The 19,516-nt window shown below is 41.1% G+C and overlaps 1 protein-coding gene across 1 annotated transcript in view; it reads left to right on the top strand.

Moving 5' to 3' along the window:
- SLO2 (slowpoke 2) overlaps positions 1-19,516 on the top strand; it is a 1,142,188-nt gene that overhangs the window by 603,667 nt on the left and 519,005 nt on the right.

The raw sequence follows: 19,516 nt of genomic DNA, 5'->3' as shown, positions 1-19,516 counted from the left end.
TACTTCCTAGTGATATTTCCGTCCTTCAAAAAGCATTCATAAATCAAGAAAAAGCACATGATAGGGTTGATAGAGAGGCCTTGTGGAAGGTTATGCATACTCATGGGACAAACAGGAAGATAATAAATACAATGAGAAACTTTTTCTGGGAGAGTAAAGCATACATGCGGATATTAAGGGAGGAAGGTAAGTTGTTCCTGGTGAAAGTGGTTCTGGATCAAACGTGTACTTCCTAGTGATGAAATATCTCAGTTCCTCAAAAGATATATATAGAGCAAGAAAAGTGCATGGTAGGGTTGATGAGAGGCTTTATGGAAGATAGTGTGGATTTATGGGACAAACAGAAAGTTTCTAAATAGTGTGAAAATTTTTATGGGGGGAGAGTAAAGCATACATAGGGATAGGAACATGGAGCTGGATCAAAGATGTGCAACATAGCTTTTTTTTTCTTTTCTTTCAAACTATTCGCCATTTCCCGCGTTAGCGAGGTAGCGTTAAGAACAGAGGACTGGGCCTTTGAGGGAATACCCTCACCTGGCCCCCTTCTCTGTTCCTTCTTTTGGAAAAGAAAGAAAAAAAAAAGCAACATTGCTATGGTTGTTTAATCTTTTTATGGATTGGGTGGTAAGGAAGGTAAATTTAAGGGGTCTCATAGTGAGGGATAGGTCCATGGTACACTGGATGGGGGCATGTAAGATGAATTGGTTTCTGTTTGCATTTGATATGGTTTAGGTGGCAGTTTCCAGCAAGAAACTACAGAAGCTGGTGTCTAAGTTTGGGAGAGTGTGTTAGAGGAGGAAGTTGAGAGTTAATGTGAACAATAGCACTGTCAGGTAGTGAGATTCAGAAGTTGGGGTACAATAGGATGGTTTAAGTGTGAGCTTGAGTAGGGAGAGTGAGGTAGGCAGAGTGCTTTAGGTACCTAGGAGTAGATATAGCAGTGGATGGAACTATGGGAACTGACATCATAGAGTGAGAGAAGGGACAAAGGTCCTTGGTGAACTGAGAGAGTGTGGAAGATGTCACTATCTGTGAAAAGAAGGATAGGTGTCTTTAGTGGTGTATGTCACAAAAGTGCTTAATAGAATAGGATGGATGTATAGGAGATTATATGCCTGAGGACAACATGTGATGTGAGGAGGGTTGTTTGTGTAAGGAACAGGATTGTAAGAGAGATGTATGGTTGACATGAAAGTGGTAATGAGAAAGCTTACCCGGTCGAGCTGAAATTTCATTGACATATGGCAAGGAGGAACAAAATGAAAGAAACTAAGGGGTTGAATGTATCAGAAGTGATAGGCAAGGAGGAGGGAGAGACCAAAAAGGTGATGGAAGGATTAAGTGAAAGAGACATGGATTTATTATTGTTGGAGCCAGAACATTCAACAGGGTAAAGGGCACACAAGTGATAGAATAAATTGAAGCAGTGTGGTATACAGCCTGGCATTCTAGCAACAAAGATACAGTATCTCTTTGTTGCACATAAAATTTTATTTCACACAATTCATTCTTCATAGCTCTATATTTTCCTGTGGTAAACACTGTGCAGTGGCTATGCCTTTTGGCAAAATGGTAGGAGCAGTAAATGGAAGAAGTAGATAGCATCAGAGCTATGTGGTTTCAGAAGTGGTGGAAGATGTGTGTATTGTTTTGAAGCATGTGTGTGAGAAATGCTTAGAGAAACATGATTTGTGTGTGGTATTTATCAGCCTAGAGAAAGCATATGATTAGGTTAATGGAGATTCCTTGTGGAAGGTCTTAAGAACAGTGTGGAGGAAAAGCTGCTTGAAGCAGAGAAGTTTTTACCAGGGGTATAAGGAATGTGTATGAGTGGGAAGAGTGGAGAGCTATTGCTTCCAAGGGAAGGTTGGTCTGTAGCAGGGTTGTGTGATATCCCCATGGCTGTTTAATTTGTTTATGGATGGGGTGGTTGAGGAAAATTGCAAGAGTCTTAGAGAGAGGGGCGAGTATGCAGTTTGGATAGGATGGGAGGGTCTTGGAAGTGAGTCAGTTGTTGTTTACTGTTATTAAACAGTGTTGGCAGATTTGAGTGAGAAAATGCAGAAGTTGGCGACTGATTTGGAAGAGTGTGTGAAATGAAGCAGTTGAGTAAATGTAAATTAAAGTAAGGTTATTCGGTTAAGCAGGGTTGAGGGGTTGGTTAGTTGGGGTGTGAGTCTGAATAAAGAAAAATTGGAGTAAATGAAGTGCTTTAGATACCTGGGAGTGAACAGAGCAGTGAATAGATCTATGGAAGGGAGTTATAAGATGGGTAAGAAGATGAAAGTAATGGAAGCACTGAAGAAGATGTGAAGAGATATTATTTAGGTTGGGCAAAAATGGCTATATTTGAAGGTATAGTAGTCCCAACAATATCATATGTATGCGAGGCATGTACTATGAATAAGTTGTGTAGGGGAGGGTGGATGTGTTGGAAATGAAATGTTTGAGGGCAGTAGGTAGTGTAAGGTGGTTCGATCATTTTATTAATAAAAGAGTAAGAGAGAGGTGTGGTAATTAAAAGATTGTGGTTGAGGGAGCTGAATGAAGAGATTGAATGAGGAATTGCTGATACATGTGTCAAAGTTGGTGGGAACAAGGAAAATGGGGAGACCAAATTGGAGATGGAGGGATGGAATGATAAAGATTTTGAGTGACAGGATCCTTATGATGCAGAAGGGTGAAAGGTATGGACAGAATAGAGTGCTTTGGAACAGTGTGGTGTGGAGAGGGTGACATGCTGTCAGTGGAATGAAAACAGAACATGATGTGGCTGGGTGGGGATTGAGAACTGTAGTTTTAGTGCAATACACATGACTGCTAGAGAATCGATGTGAGCAAATGTGGCCTTTCTTCACCTGTCCCAGGTGCTCAATCACTAATGCGGGGAAATGACACTCGAGTATGAACTTTTTTTTTTTTTTTTATACTTTGTCGCTGTCTCCCGCGTTTGCGAGGTAGCGCAAGGAAACAGACGAAAGAAATGGCCCAACCCCCCCCATACACATGTATATACATACGTCCACACACGCAAATATACATACCTACACAGCTTTCCATGGTTTACCCCAGACGCTTCACATGCCTTGATTCAATCCACTGACAGCACGTCAACCCCGGTATACCACATCGCTCCAATTCACTCTATTCCTTGCCCTCCTTTCACCCTCCTGCATGTTCAGGCCCCGATCACACAAAATCTTTTTCACTCCATCTTTCCACCTCCAATTTGGTCCCCCATCCTCTCCTTGCTCCCTCCACCTCCGACACATATATCCTCTTGGTCAATCTTTCCTCACTCATCCTCTCCATGTGCCCAAACCACTTCAAAACACCCTCTTCTGCTCTCTCAACCATGCTCTTTTTATTTCCACACATCTCTCTTACCCTTACGTTACTCACTCGATCAAACCCCCTCACACCACACATTGTCCTCAAACATCTCATTTCCAGCACATCCATCCTCCTGCGCACAACTCTATCCATAGCCCACGCCTCGCAACCATACAACATTGTTGGAACCACTATTCCTTTAAACATACCCATTTTTGCTTTCCGAGATAATGTTCTCGACTTCCACACATTCTTCAAGGCCCCCAGAATTTTCGCCCCCTCCCCCACCCTATGATCCACTTCCGCTTCCATGGTTCCATCCGCTGCCAGATCCACTCCCAGATATCTAAAACACTTCACTTCCTCCAGTTTTTCTCCATTCAAACTCACCTCCCAGTTGACTTGACCCTCAACCCTACTGTACCTAATAACCTTGCTCTTATTCACATTTACTCTTAACTTTCTTCTTCCACACACTTTACCAAACTCAGTCACCAGCTTCTGCAGTTTCTCACATGAATCAGCCACCAGCGCTGTATCATCAGCAAACAACAACTGACTCACTTCCCAAGCTCTCTCATCCCCAACAGACTTCATACTTGCCCCTCTTTCCAAAACTCTTGCATTTACCTCCCTAACAACCCCATCCATAAACAAATTAAACTACCATGGAGACATCACACACCCCTGCTGCAAACCTACATTCACTGAGAACCAATCACTTTCCTCTCTTCCTACACGTACACATGCCTTACATCCTCAATAAAAACTTTTCACTGCTTCTAACAACTTTCCTCCCACACCATATATTCTTAATACCTTCCACAGAGAATCTCTATCAACTCTATCATATGCCTTCTCCAGATCCATAAATGCTACATACAAATCCATTTGCTTTTCTAAGTATTTCTCACATACATTCTTCAAAGCAAACACCTGATCCACACATCCTCTACCACTTCTGAAACCACACTGCTCTTCCCCAATCTGATGCTCTGTACATGCCTTCACCCTCTCAATCAATACCCTCCCATATAATTTACCAGGAATACTCAACAAACTTATACCTCTGTAATTTGAGCACTCACTCCTATCCCTTTTGCCTTTGTACAATGGCACTATGCACGCATTCCGCCAATCCTCAGGCACCTCACCATGAGTCATACATACATTAAATAACCTTACCAACCAGTCAACAATACAGTCACCCCCTTTTTTAATAAATTCCGCTGCAATACCATCCAAACCTGCTGCCTTGCCGGCTTTCATCTTCCGCAAAGCTTTCACTACCTCTTCTCTGTTTACCAAATCATTTTCCCTAACCCTCTCACTTTGCACACCACCTCGACCAAAACACCCTATATCTGCCACTCTATCATCAAACACATTCAACAAACCTTCAAAATACTCACTCCATCTCCTTCTCACATCACCACTACTTGTTATCACCTCCCCATTTGCGCCCTTCACTGCAGTTCCCATTTGCTCCCTTGTCTTACGCACTTTATTTACCTCCTTCCAGAACATCTTTTTATTCTCCCTAAAATTTAATGATACTCTCTCACCCCAACTCTCATTTGCCCTTTTTTTCACCTCTTGCACCTTTCTCTTGACCTCCTGTCTCTTTCTTTTATACATCTCCCACTCAATTGCATTTTTTCCCTGCAAAAATCGTCCAAATGCCTCTCTCTTCTCTTTCACTAATACTCTTACTTCTTCATCCCATCGAGTATGAACTAAAAATATATATAATACAAGGTATTAGCAGACTGTGCCTGCTTGAGGTTATACCATGAGAGAAAAGTTAGCTTTAGTGAGGCAGTATCATTGGTAGTCCAGTCTTGTTCAAGAAATTCTTGCTTCAAAGGAGTACACATTCCCTTGACCTATCTAGAAGTAGCACAGCCCTAGACTGTAGGAACCTTTAGTAAGGTCTTGGGTAACACCAGAATGCTTTCATAGAAATTGGTGGACTGAACCAAGGCATGTGAAGTGGCTAGGGTAAACTAGGGAAAGGTGTTTGGGGCCTGGTTGTGGATAGGGAGCTGTAATTTTTGTGAATTACACATGACAGCTAGTTTATGGGTATGAGTGAATGCAGCCTTTCTTCATCTGTTCCTGGTTCTTACTTGCTAAGCAGGAAACGGGAGTCAAGTATGAACAAAAAGTATATATAGAACGAGGTGTTACCAAACTCTGCCCAAGTTTTCACTTTGAGAGAGAAGTTACCCTTAGTGAGTCTGCATTATTGAGTGTCTGGTCTTGTCAGTGAACTTCTTATTCCAAAGGAGTCTGCATTCCCTTGCCTCTGGAAGTAGCACAGCCTCAGCCTGTAGGAGCCTTTAGAAAGGTCTTGGGTAACACCAGGACTTTCATAGACTTCCATTAACATTGGTGTAATTACAAATAGATACTATAGTTAGAGGCACAAGAGGAGAAGGAAGTTGACTCGGATAAATTTAGAGACCCAGAAGAAAAGGCAGTTGACTGCAAAAAAGCTGGACTGATATGGTTAATGAATTGTTTAGAGCAAGAGGTTTCTCCAGATTACATAAGAGGAAAGATTTTTTTGATCATATGTATTGGAATCACAGTTTGTGCGTGAGGATAGTTATGAATGTAGAGGTTAGACTTACTTTAATTTTAGTCAGTACGCAAGTAAAAGATTAAGAAGTGCTTACATCAGCATGGAAGGCCATGTTACCTTTGTTACATGAGATATAAGTTGAGGATGCTAATCATTTTAATGAATTCAGAGGTTGTTTGTACTTGATCCACTGCAGAAGGACAGAAAGAGATATAGATGTGGGAGAGAAATGGTAATTGATAGATGATAGATTTTTCAAATCAGTTATACTTTTCCCTGACTGCTGATGAAATTGCAGTTATATGTATACCAAAGTATTCATTGCTACTAAGAAATAGTTTGTTTTTATTCTTGTCATCTAGCAAAGTAACGGATTTTTGCTTAGTGCATATGCTGTATTGGCATGCTTTGTAGAACTTTATCTAAAGACTAGAAGGGCTGTGGATCAGGGTTAGCCTGAATAAGAGTGGAACCTCTCTTATGGAAATGCAGAGATGTTACCTTAGACACCCAGACTGTCCAGGATTCTTGGATGTTCTACTGGGTTAAGATTCTACATTTACTATCTTGGAATATGAAATTACATCTCTCTTCAGATAAACAAGGGTAATAATCTTCACTGTTATATCTTCTCTTTTATTCTAGATAATGAGTATATTGATATTTGATATAATTTAGGGACAGGTAGAGGCATGTATTTTTCATAGTAAAAGTAGAAATAAGCAAAGATGTGGGGGAAAAATGGCATAAAGATGATTAAAGTTTTATTTAGAGTTGACTGCCTTATTGCCCAAAGCACTGTGTTCTAATAGTTGATCCTAACTGTTATGATAGTAAAAAAGCTAGGAGATTTTTTTTTTAGAACAGTGAGTTTTATTAGAGACCAGAACAGACCCTGAAATGTTTATTGTTTACCCACCCCATGAATATGGCATCACTTAGCTGTAGTGGTGTAATTTTTTTATGTAGATGTGAGAGCATATGGCAGGATTGGGTCTCTGGGTATTGCTGTGGGCTCTCCACAGGTGTCTGGATGGTGCAGGGGTTCTCCATTAGTCCCAGGTCTGTTTGAGAATCTTCCCTAATCCCTAAGCTGTGCACAGGACCCTCTCAGGGTCCAAAGGTAGTGTCATGTGTCCTCCATAAATGCTCGGAAGGTACTATGGACCCCTCACTGGATGCTTAGATAGTGCTATAGGCTCTTCCTAGATCTTTAGGTATTGCTGCTGGCCCTCTGCTGGCTTCTGATGGTGCTTTGATGGCTCCACCATAATGACCTGAACAGTGATGATGACTATTTTAGGATCCCCTTGTGGTAGTGCAAGTTTTCACGAGATATCCAAATATTACAGGTAAGCTCTATACATGCCAAGACAGTCCAAAGGACCTCCTTTGGTTCCCCAAATATAATGAGGGCCCTCTTTAGATATTTGGACCATGCTGAAGGACCTCCCTGAATGCCACCCAGAAAATATTAAGGGTTCTTCCCTTATACACAGTGATGAGGATACCTATTCGATACCTAGATTGTACTAAGAAACTTCTCAGGGCATCTGCAAAATGTGTCATGTCATTTTATGGTAAATCCATGGTATTGATGTCTCTTCTTAGTTATCTTCATGATGCTGATTATCCTCCTTAGGAGACTAGGAAATAGTGCTTGTGTTTGTACAGCAAGTCCTTTTCCTGTGTTTGGGTGATGCAGTTGGATGCTAGAAAGGTATTGGAATCCTTTTCAAGAGTGCTTTCAGATGTTCAGGTTAAGCTTCAGGACCCTCCTGTTTACCCAGGAGGTCAATGTAGTCCATTCGTAGTTGCTAGTGGTACTGCAGATGCTGAGTGCTCATGGTGCCAAAAGCCCTCCTAGGATGCTAATGGTACTGCAGACCCTGAGTGCTAATGGTGCTAGAAGCCATCCTGGTATGCTAGTGGTATTTCAGGAGCACCTTAAACACTGGTGGTGCTGTGACCACTCTTTGTTTTCTGGTGGTAGTGCAGGCTTTCTGTGGAACTAAAGGGCTTCCGTGAGTGTTAATGATACTGCAGACCCTCCCTGGGTGGTTGTAATACTGTGTGCCCTCTTTTGTTGCTAGTGGCAGTGCAAGCCCTCCCTTGGAGCACATAGAACTGAGCTTGCTGGTACTCTAGGCCTCCACAGGATGCTGATGGTATTACAAGTGTTTTTTAGGTGCTTGTGGTGCTGAAAGATCTTTCTAAATGATAATAGTACTGTAGACCATTTGTAGGTGTAGTGATACTTCACACACATGCATATGGCCCTCCATGATGTAGCTGTTCACGTTACTGACCGTCACATATGTATGGGTTACCTAGAACTAAATCCACATAGGTTTGAATCATGGTCGCAGCAGCTGCTCTATGGTCCACCCAGTTTTTCATTCTCCCCTAAGGGCTGATCAGTAGGTTTGTGTATGTTTGTGTCTGTATGCATTTATAGGAGTAAAGACATGACACAAACAGGATTAAGAGAACTGAGCAACACAAGTGTAAAAGTCTTCATAGAACACAAACAGTAAACAAATAATAATCACATACTGAGCTGATTGCAGAATTTCCTTGGGACTGGTGTTACTGAATGTTCCCCTGGGTGTTTGTGGCACTGTTGGCCCCAGCTTTTGTGCTGGTGGTATTGCAGGCCCATACTGGATGCTGATGGGACTATAGGTCCTCCATGAGTGCTGGTGGCACTGCAGTCTTTCCCTGTGTGCTATTAGTACAGCAGTTTCTTTTTGGGTGCCCAAGGATTAATGTAGGACCCTCCCTAGGCATAGTTTGTGTTGTAGTACTGTAGGTCAGAGGGCCTTCATGTGTTTAGTACTGTAGTCTCACCCTGTGATCTTGTTGTTCTGCATACCCTCTTTGGGATCTTGCTGCCAGTACTGTAGACCTTTCATGATTGGCCAGGGGTTGCTGTATGTATTCCCTGGACATAGGATGTGTGGTGTACTAAAAGAGAAAAGCCCTCTGGAGATGCTTGTTTTACTAGAGGCATTTCCTAGGTGTTCAAAGGTTGATGTTATGTTTTTTTGGTGCTAGTGATACCATAGACTCTCCATGGGTGTTGGCAGTTCTGAAGTTCTTCCTGGATGCTAGTATCAGTGTTGCCAGATTAGATGAAAAGTAGCAGATTAGGCTACTTACGAAGGCTACATGCTACTTTTCTTTTTTATTCACTACTTGCTACTTTTTGGGGTGAGTTGTGAACATGATTAGGCTAAGCATAACAGCACTTTTAGTAATGATAATAATAACAATAATGATAATGATGATAATATTTATTTATTTATTATACTTAATCGCTGTTTCCCGCATCAGTGAGGTAGCACCAGGAAACATGAAGAATGGCCCATCCACTCATATGATTCACTTCCACTTCCATGGTTCCACCTGCTGCCAAATCCACTCCCAGATATCTAAAACACTTCACTTCCTCCAGTTTTTCTCCATTCAAACTTACCTCCCAATTGACTTGACCCTCAACCCTACTGTACCTAACAACCTTGCTCTTATTCACATATACTCTCAACTTTCTTCTTTCACACACTTTACCAAACTCAGTCACTAGCTTCTGCAGTCTCTCACATGAATCAGCCACCAGCGCTGTATCATCAGCAAACAACAACTGACTCTCATCCACAACAGACTGCATACTTGCCCCTCTTTCCAAAACTCTTGCATTCACCTCCCTAACAACCCCATCCATAAACAAATTAAACAACTATGGAGACATCGCACATCCCTGCCACAAACCTACATTTACTGAGAACCAATCACTTTCCTCTCTTCCTACACGTACACATGCCTTACATCCTCGATAAAAACTTTTCACTGCTTCTAACAACTTGCCTCTCACACCATATATTCTTGATACCTTCCACAGAGCATCTCTGTCAACTCTTATCACATGCCTTCTCCAGATCCATAAATGCTACATACAAATGCATTTGCTTTTCTAAGTATTTCTCACATACATTCTTCAAAGCAGACACCTGATCCACACATCCTCTACCACTTCTGAAACCACACTGCTCTTCCCCAATCTGATGCTCTATACATGCCTTCACCCTCTCAATCAATACCCTCCCATATAATTTCCCAGGAATACTCAACAAACTTATACCTTTGTAATTTGAACACTCACCTTTGTCCCCTTTGCCTTTGTGCAGTGGCACTATGCAAGCATTCCGCCAATCCTCAGGTACTTCACCATGAGTCATACATACATTAAATTGCCTTACCAATCAGTCAACAATACAGTCACCCCCTTTTTCAATAAATTCCACTGCAATACCATCCAAACCTGCTGCCTTGCCGGCATGAAGAATGTGTGGAAGTCGAGAACATTATCTCAGAAAGCAAAAATGGGTATGTTTGAAGGAATAGTGGTTCCAACAATGTTGTATGGTTGTGAGGCGTGGGCTATGGATAGAGTTGTGCGCAGGAGGGTGGATGTGCTGGAAATGAGATGTTTGAGGACAGTATGTGGTGTGAGATGGTTTGATCGAGTAAGTAATAATAGGGTAAGAGAGATGTGTGGTAATAAAAAGAGTGTGGTTGAGAGAGCAGAAGAGGGTGTTTTGAAATGGTGTGGTCACATGGAGAGAATGAGTGAGGAAAGATTGACCAAGAGGATATATGTGTCAGAGTTGGAGGGAACGAGGAGAAGTGGGAGACCAAATTGGAGGTGGAAAGATGGAGTGAAGATTTTGAGTGATCAAGGCCTGAACATGCAGGAGGGTGAAAGGCGTGGAAGGAATAGAGTGAATTGGAACGATATGGTATACCGGGGTCGACGTGCTGTCAATGGATTGAACCAGGGCATATGAAGTGTCTGGGGTAAACCATAGAAAGTTCTGTGGGTCCTGGATGTGGAAAGGGAGCTGTGGTTTCAGTGCATTATTACATGACAGCTAGAGACTGAGTGTGAACAAATGTGGCCTTTGTTGTCTTTTTCTAGTGCTACCTTGCTCACATGCGGGGGGAAGGGGTTGTCATTTCATGTGCCGTGGGGTGGCGACGGGAATGAATAAGGGTAGACAGTATGAATTATGTACATGTGTATATGTCTGTTTGTGTATATATATGTATACGTTGAGATGTATAGGTATGTATATGTGCATGTGTGGACGTTTATGTATATACATGTGTATGTGGGTGGGTTGGGCCATTCTTTTGTCTGTTTCCTTGCGCTACCTCGCTAACGCAGGAGACAGCGACAAAGTATAATAGATAAATAAGATAAAAACATTCGGTATAGAGAATGATAGTTATTATTTTTGTCATGTGACCTGACAACCTTGTCCCCCCCCCCCCTCAGAGGTTTGGACCCGACGTGAGCACGTATCAGTCAGGAACAATGCACCCTGCTTGTGGCTTGTCCCTCCTGTTTCATTACATCTTCGGTGGTTATTTTTTTTTTTTTTTTTATACTTTGTCGCTGTCTCCCGCGTTTGCGAGGTAGCGCAAGGAAACAGACGAAAGAAATGGCCCAACCCCCCCCCATACACATGTACATACGTCCACACACGCAAATATACATACCTACACAGCTTTCCATGGTTTACCCCAGACGCTTCACATGCCCTGATTCAATCCACTGACAGCACGTCAACCCCTGTATACCACATCGCTCCAATTCACTCTACTCCTTGCCCTCCTTTCACCCTCCTGCATGTTCAGGCCCCGATCACACAAAATCTTTTTCACTCCATCTTTCCACCTCCAATTTGGTCTCCCTCTTCTCCTCGTTCCCTCCACCTCCGACACATATATCCCCTTGGTCAATCTTTCCTCACTCATTCTCTCCATGTGCCCAAACCATTTCAAAACACCCTCTTCTGCTCTCTCAACCACACTCTTTTTATTTCCACACATCTCTCTTACCCTTACGTTACTTACTCGATCAAACCACCTCACACCACACATTGTCCTCAAACATCTCATTTCCAGCACATCCATCCTCCTGCGCACATCTCTATCCATAGCCCACGCCTCGCAACCGTACAACATTGTTGGAACCACTATTCCTTCAAACATACCCATTTTTGCTTTCCGAGATAATGTTCTCGACTTCCACACATTTTTCAAGGCTCCCAAAATTTTCGCCCCCTCCCCCACCCTATGATCCACTTCCGCTTCCATGGTTCCATCCGCTGACAGATCCACTCCCAGATATCTAAAACACTTCACTTCCTCCAGTTTTTCTCCATTCAAACTCACCTCCCAATTGACTTGACCCTCACCCCTACTGTACCTAATAACCTTGCTCTTATTCACATTTACTCTTAACTTTCTTCTTCCACACACTTTACCAAACTCAGTCACCAGCTTCTGCAGTTTCTCACATGAATCAGCCACCAGCGCTGTATCATCAGCGAACAACAACTGACTCACTTCCCAAGCTCTCTCATCCCCAACAGACTTCATACTTGCCCCTCTTTCCAGGACTCTTGCATTTACCTCCCTAACAACCCCATCCATAAACAAATTAAACAACCATGGAGACATCACACACCCCTGCCGCAAACCTACATTCACTGAGAACCAATCACTTTCCTCTCTTCCTACACGTACACATGCCTTACATCCTCGATAAAAACTTTTCACTGCTTCTAACAACTTGCCTCCCACACCATATATTCTTAATACCTTCCACAGAGCATCTCTATCAACTCTATCATATGCCTTCTCCAGATCCATAAATGCTACATACAAATCCATTTGCTTTTCTAAGTATTTCTCACATACATTCTTCAAAGCAAACACCTGATCCACACATCCTCTACCACTTCTGAAACCGCACTGCTCTTCCCCAATCTGATGCTCTGTACATGCCTTCACCCTCTCAATCAATACCCTCCCATATAATTTACCAGGAATACTCAACAAACTTATACCTCTGTAATTTGAGCACTCACTCTTATCCCCTTTGCCTTTGTACAATGGCACTATGCACGCATTCCGCCAATCCTCAGGCACCTCACCATGAGTCATACATACATTAAATAACCTTACCAACCAGTCAACAATACAGTCACCCCCCTTTTTAATAAATTCCACTGCAATACCATCCAAACCTGCTGCCTTGCCGGCTTTCATCTTCCGCAAAGCTTTTACTACCTCTTCTCTGTTTACCAAATCATTTTCCCTAACCCTCTCACTTTGCACACCACCTCGACCAAAACACCCTATATCTGCCACTCTGTCATCAGACACATTCAACAAACCTTCAAAATACTCATTCCATCTCCTTCTCACATCACCGCTACTTGTTATCACCTCCCCATTTACGCCCTTCACTGAAGTTCCCATTTGCTCCCTTGTCTTACGCACCCTATTTACCTCCTTCCAGAACATCTTTTTATTCTCCCTAAAATTTACTGATAGTCTCTCACCCCAACTCTCATTTGCCCTTTTTTTCACCTCTTGCACCTTTCTCTTGACCTCCTGTCTCTTTCTTTTATACTTCTCCCACTCAATTGCATTTTTTCCCTGCAAAAATCGTCCAAATGCCTCTCTCTTCTCTTTCACTAATACTCTTACTTCTTCATCCCACCACTCACTACCCTTTCTAAACAGCCCGGTGGTTATATGATGGGGGTTATATGATGGTGGTTATATGATGGGGAATTGGTCCAAACGTGGCAAAGCTTTTCAGAGCATTTGGTTGAGACTCGTTATTCAAAAAATGGTTAAAAGTGAAAAATGTGTGCAAGACTGATTTTAGAGGCCATAGAACTGATTTGAAAAAAAAACAAATAAGTCTGGAAACTGCTTTTTCAAAGGGAGAAAAGTCTCAAGATTTGAACTGCAGATTACAGTGTATGCTGCTTGTCATTCATCAGTTAATGCCATTGATCACTTGTGTGATCTTTTAAAGAAAGGTATGCTCTCCACTTCAAGCTCTGAGAGTATCAGACCACAGAACAAAGTGTATTGCCTTGGTCAAGAAAGTGATATCACCAGTGCTTTTGAAAGAGCTAGTAAGTGACATGCATGCCACCCCCTTTTTCTTTGATCATAGATAACGCAGCTGACATTGCATGCATAAAGCACTTGTGTGTATGTGTTTGGTTTTACAGTGCTACACTTGATAAGATGACTACTTACTTTGTGGGACTTGGTTATGAGCACCACAGCAGAGTCCTTGTATCAGCACATCAAAGATTATTTTCTGGAAATTGGGATTGATCTAAAGCAGCGTTTTGGATTAGGTGACTGATGGAGCTTCAAACTTATATGGCTGTCACCAGTTGGTATACATGTTAACAAAAGAGAACATACCACACTTGCTTCTTGTAAAGTGTCTCATTCTCTTCACCTTGTTTGTTATCATGCATCAGATGAATTGCCATCATGTATTGATCATATGATGAGATAAACTTACAATTGGTTTCATAGATCTGCTTTGAGAAAACAGGCTTATATGGATATCTATAAGCTCATCAGTGATGGTAAAGAACATCCGCAACTGGTGCCTCTGTCAGGTACACGTTGGCTTGCCAGAAGCAATAGTGTTAGAAGGGTCCTTGGCCAGTGGTACTCACTAAAAGCTCATTTCGAGATCACTGCATCCTCATGTGATAAGTATATATCCAGAAAGCTCCATTCTATGTACTCGTGGAAATGAACTATATTCAAAATTTTTGAGACCGATATTTGGTGATTTTGAAAGCATTAACTTACTTTTCCAAAAGGAGGAAGCTGATCATTGTAGTTTTATTGATGAGCTGGAAAATTTCGCTCTCTTCATGCTGAGCAGAATCTTGTATCCTGACTGTGTAAAGCTGGAAGTTAACTAAAGATTCATTTCCACAAATATGAACAGAGACTTGTAAGTACTAGTTGAAGTAGTAATACTTGTCTGTTCTGGGCTACGTTGCGTTAAAATCCGCTACTTTTCATAAGAAAAAATCTGGCAACCTTAGCTGGTGTTAGTGTAAGGTCTCCTTGTGTGCCTTGGTAGTTTGGAATGCAGTTTCTCATGATTCACCATTATTACAGCATATAATTTTTGATGTTTGGTTGGTAGTAAGAGCATTTTGATGGTCCCCTAACACCATATGATCCCTGTTTGAGTGCCCACTCAATGCTGAGAATCCTTCCTTCGTCCTGCAAAGCCTTTTCCCAATTTGACCCTGTTCTTGGCCTACGACTCTTCACCACCACTTGTGTCTCAAACCAGCTGTGGCAGGTAACCAGCAACACTTACTGCAAGAGGGTCGTTTTCCCTTCATAACAACATTGTGCCCAGCCATCATGGGTGACGGTTGACTCAAGGATGTCAGGAGAGATATGGCTTTCTGTTGTTATTACCTGGGCTCCTCCTTTGTACCAGCCTTAAGCATGGCCTCTCACACATATCTTTGCTTTGGCTAAACTTTGTCTCTTACACTATTATCTCTCTTAATCTGTCCTTCCAAAGAAAGAAATTTATTTGTTTTTTGACTTGTTGACTAGAACTTTCTTGTCTGTGATCATCACCATACATCACTTCTCTCTTGTCAGAGCAGCACAATGATAAGCAAGAAATTTTATTCTGTTTTCCCATTGTGGTAAGTACTTCAAAACAGACTGATATAAAAGTTTTGATGTTAGATACTGAATGACCTTCAGTCTTAAATACTGACCAGAAAAGATAGTTTCTCCATATATTTCATTTTACTGGAGCTTTCTTTGCTTCTGATTAGCACAGATGAATCAATGCATAATACAAACAAATCCCCCAAAACAGAAAAATGCTAACAAATGATTAGCTCAACTGAGGCTCGTCCCCAAAAGTAACTCGCTTTAAAACCTCAGCTCCCTCATTGTAAATCATATTCTCTCTTGTAGAAGGTTAAACTCATAAAAGATAACAGTTACAAAGGCCAAGTAATCTGTGATAGTTGAAAAAGATATTAAATTCAATTAAACGAAATCTTCGAAGGCAATGACCTGGAATGAGATCTGTAGATGCACAACTACAATATGAGAAAAATAATTATAAAATTGAAAATGTAATAATTAACAAAAAAGAAAATATTGTTAAACAGAAGATGCCAAGAGACAGAAACCTGTGAATGGACAGAAGAGCCTGGAAAAGAATAATTAGCAATGAGTGAGGCAAGACTATAAGAAGAAAAAATGAAGGAAGCTGGAGGAAATATTTCATAAAAGAAAATTGAAAATGAATAGAAAATTACAGAAAACCTGTCAAGAAACATGAACAGGGTGCAGAACAAGGAATTGGAGACTGTGCCTCAAAAACTGAAGAAAAGTACACAAATGGCCCTAAGGAAATGTGGAGGATGTTAACTGAGCATTACAGAATTGGTATTCAGCTCAAAATGCAAGATATTACATTATAAACTATTCAAACATGAAAATGGAATTATATTGAGATATCAGAGAATTATATAAACATAGCACTTGATCAGCCTAGAGAAAACTCAGCTCCAGTACTAGATTGGATCCCAGCCCTTTATCTCATCAGGCAAAGACTGAATGAAAACAAAATTTCAAACATTCAGACATGGCCTGTTTAACACCAGAACACAAAGAAGGATCTGATTTGGTACCTAAGCAGTAAGCCAGTTAATTTGACTTGTAATATAAGTCTGATGATAAAAGGAGATGCATTAAAACATTGATCATGAATAAAGCCTTAAACATCGGGTAACACATATGCAGTATGCAAAAGTAAACATATCCATTTGCTTGCTCATTACAGTAACATATATGAAAGTATAATACCACGGCATTTGACAAAGGAAATCATTACTTCTCAGTATACAACTAACAAAACATTAAGGGTAAGATAGAAAGGTAGATCTAAGGGTTTTAATTAAAAAGTTCAAAGTACTTTAGTACCAAAGAGAACAAAAGGAGCTGGGGTAAGTATTTTGAAGGATTGTTGAATATGTTGGGTGATAGGGTTGCAGATTTTGGGTATTTGGGATGTGGAGGTATGCAAAACTATAGAGTTGAGTGATATGATGAAGAAAGGTTTCAATGCCTTGCATAAGATGAAGAATGGGAAAGTGACTGGATCGGGTGGGATTGCAGTTGAATTTCTCAAGAAAGGTGGTGACGGTACTGTTGATCAGTTTGTTAGGATTTCCATTGTATATATGGCTCAGAGTTAGGTGCTTGAGGATTTGGCAGAATGCCTGTATAGTGTCATTGTATAAAGGCGAGGGGGACAAAAATAAATATATGGATTACAGTGGTATAAGTTTGTTGACTGCAGCTTGTAAGTTTATGGGTGTGCATGGAGCATTAGACTGGGTAGGGGCATTGTAGCTTGAGGAGTGGTAGAGGATGTGTGGATCATGTGTTTGCAGAATTTGTTTGATATATTCATAAACAAAAACTTGTATATGGTATGTATGAACCTGATGATTAATAGAGATGCTTTATGGATGGTGTTATGAATATATGGTTGGGTAGGAAAGCTGCTAGAAGCAGTCAGGAGTTTTTATCAGAAGAGTATGGCATGTGGGCAAATAGGAAGAGAGGGAGGTGAATGGTTGCAGTTGAAAGTGGGTCTGTAAAAGGAGTATGTGATGTCACCATAGCTATTAAACCTGTTTATGGATGGGGTGATGAGGAAGGTAATGTGAAGGTCTTGGAGAGAGGGGCAGATCTGCAGACTGTTAGGGTTTAGGATGCCTAGGAAGTAAGTCAGTTGCTGTTTGCTGATGACATGGCTTTGATGGCTAACTCGAGTGAGAAACTGCAGAAACTGGTTTTTGAATTAGGGAGAGTGTGTGAAGGAGAAAGATGTAAGGAGACGTGAATAAGATGAAGGTTGTGAAGTTTAACAGTGGGGAGAAACACTTTAGCTGGGATGTAAGTTTAAATGGAGAGAACCTAGAGAAAGTGGAACACTTTGGATACTGCACTTGGGAATGGATATGGCAGTGAATGGGATCATGGAAACTGAATTCATCCCTTAGGATGGGTGAGGAGGTCTCTGGGCACTTTCAGGGTCATATGGAGAGAGAGGTCCCTTTTTGTGTAGGCAAAGATGGGGATGTCTGTTGGGATTGGTGAAAAAAACACAGAAGAGGCTGGATGAATTGGAAATAAAATGTTGAAGATCAGTATGTGTTATGAGGAAGGCTGATTAAGTAAGAAATGATAGGGTAACAGAGATGTGCAGTAATAAGAAGAGTATGTATGAGAGAGCTAAAGAAGGTACACTGACATGGTTTGGACAAGTTGAGAGGATGAGTGAGGAGAGGCCAATTAAAGGATATACATGTAGAAAGTAGAAGGAACAGAAGAGGGGAAAACCCAAGAAGGTAGGAGTGAAAGATGTTTTGAGTGATCAGGGCCTGAACATGCAGGAAGGTGTGAGACATGCATGGGATAAAGGAAATTTGAGTCTTGCATAGGAGCTAACGTGCTGTCAGTGGGCTGAACTAGGGCATGTGAAGCAGTTGGAGAAAGCTCTGAAAGGTCTGTAGGGCTTGTCTGTGGATAGGGGTGCTCTGTTTTTGTTGCATTGTATATGACAGCTAGAGAATGATGTGAACAAATGAGGCTATTCTTCATCAGTACATGATGCTCACTTCTTACGTGGGAAATGAAAAACAGTTATGGAAATAAAAAATACTGAGAACTTTCACATGAAGCACAAAGACCCAACGGAGTAGATGAAGAGGAGGGAAACAAATATGTTACCAGAATTAAAAGAGCTAAGCTACAGAAAATGGCTGGAGAGAAAAGAGCAAGGGATGACATGATTACAATGTTGGAGTTTTGAAAGAACTCGAGGATATGGACAGTGAACAGTTCTTTGAGGGATGTTGGGACAGAGTAATCAGAGGATGTATATGATATGAAGTGAAAAACTTGTAGATAAGGATATAAAGAAATACTTTTATAGCATAAGAGTGGTGAATGAATGGAACAGATGAAGAACATTGTGAATGTAGACAGCATATTTAGATTTAAGAGGCTAGATGATAGTAGAAAATGACCAAGAGACGGGGCCCCCAAGTGTTAAACTCCCTCCCATTAGAGTACAAAGAGATGATTACAAAGTTAATGATAAAGATGCTCACTGTATATGTCTAAAGTGATATTGAATGCTCTTGTGTTGTATGGTTATGAGTTAAGCAGATGGAAAGAAATAAATTAGAAAGAATGCAGAAATAGTTCACATGTAAAACTGATGGTATGAATCATACAAATTACCATGAGTTGATGAAAGAACTTGAACTCTTCATTCTAGATCAAAGTAGAGAGAGATACAGGATTGTATATGCTTGACAGCAAATAGAGGCTTAAAGAGCAATGTTATAAACTTGACAGCAACTTAGCAAGGAAGATATAAAATCATTAAATTAGGTACAATCCCTGGGAATGATCAAAAAAGGAATTAGATGAAAATGCATTACCCTCCAGCAAGGAAACTTGTGACATTTGATGCAGTACCAGGAGAACCAATGGAATGACTACAGAAGCAGAAGGTTGGATTCATGGTTGAAGACAATAGTGGATGAACTTCATATGGATGATTACAGAAGTCTAGTGATCAAGAGTAAGAGCATAATTCATTAAGCAAGAAGCAGCAAGTGCAACATG

The sequence above is a fragment of the Panulirus ornatus genome, chromosome 50 (genome assembly GCF_036320965.1).
Source record: "Panulirus ornatus isolate Po-2019 chromosome 50, ASM3632096v1, whole genome shotgun sequence".
Taxonomy (NCBI): domain Eukaryota; kingdom Metazoa; phylum Arthropoda; class Malacostraca; order Decapoda; family Palinuridae; genus Panulirus; species Panulirus ornatus.
Note: the sequence above shows the minus strand (reverse complement) of the source record. Positions and strands in the feature narration are given on the sequence as shown.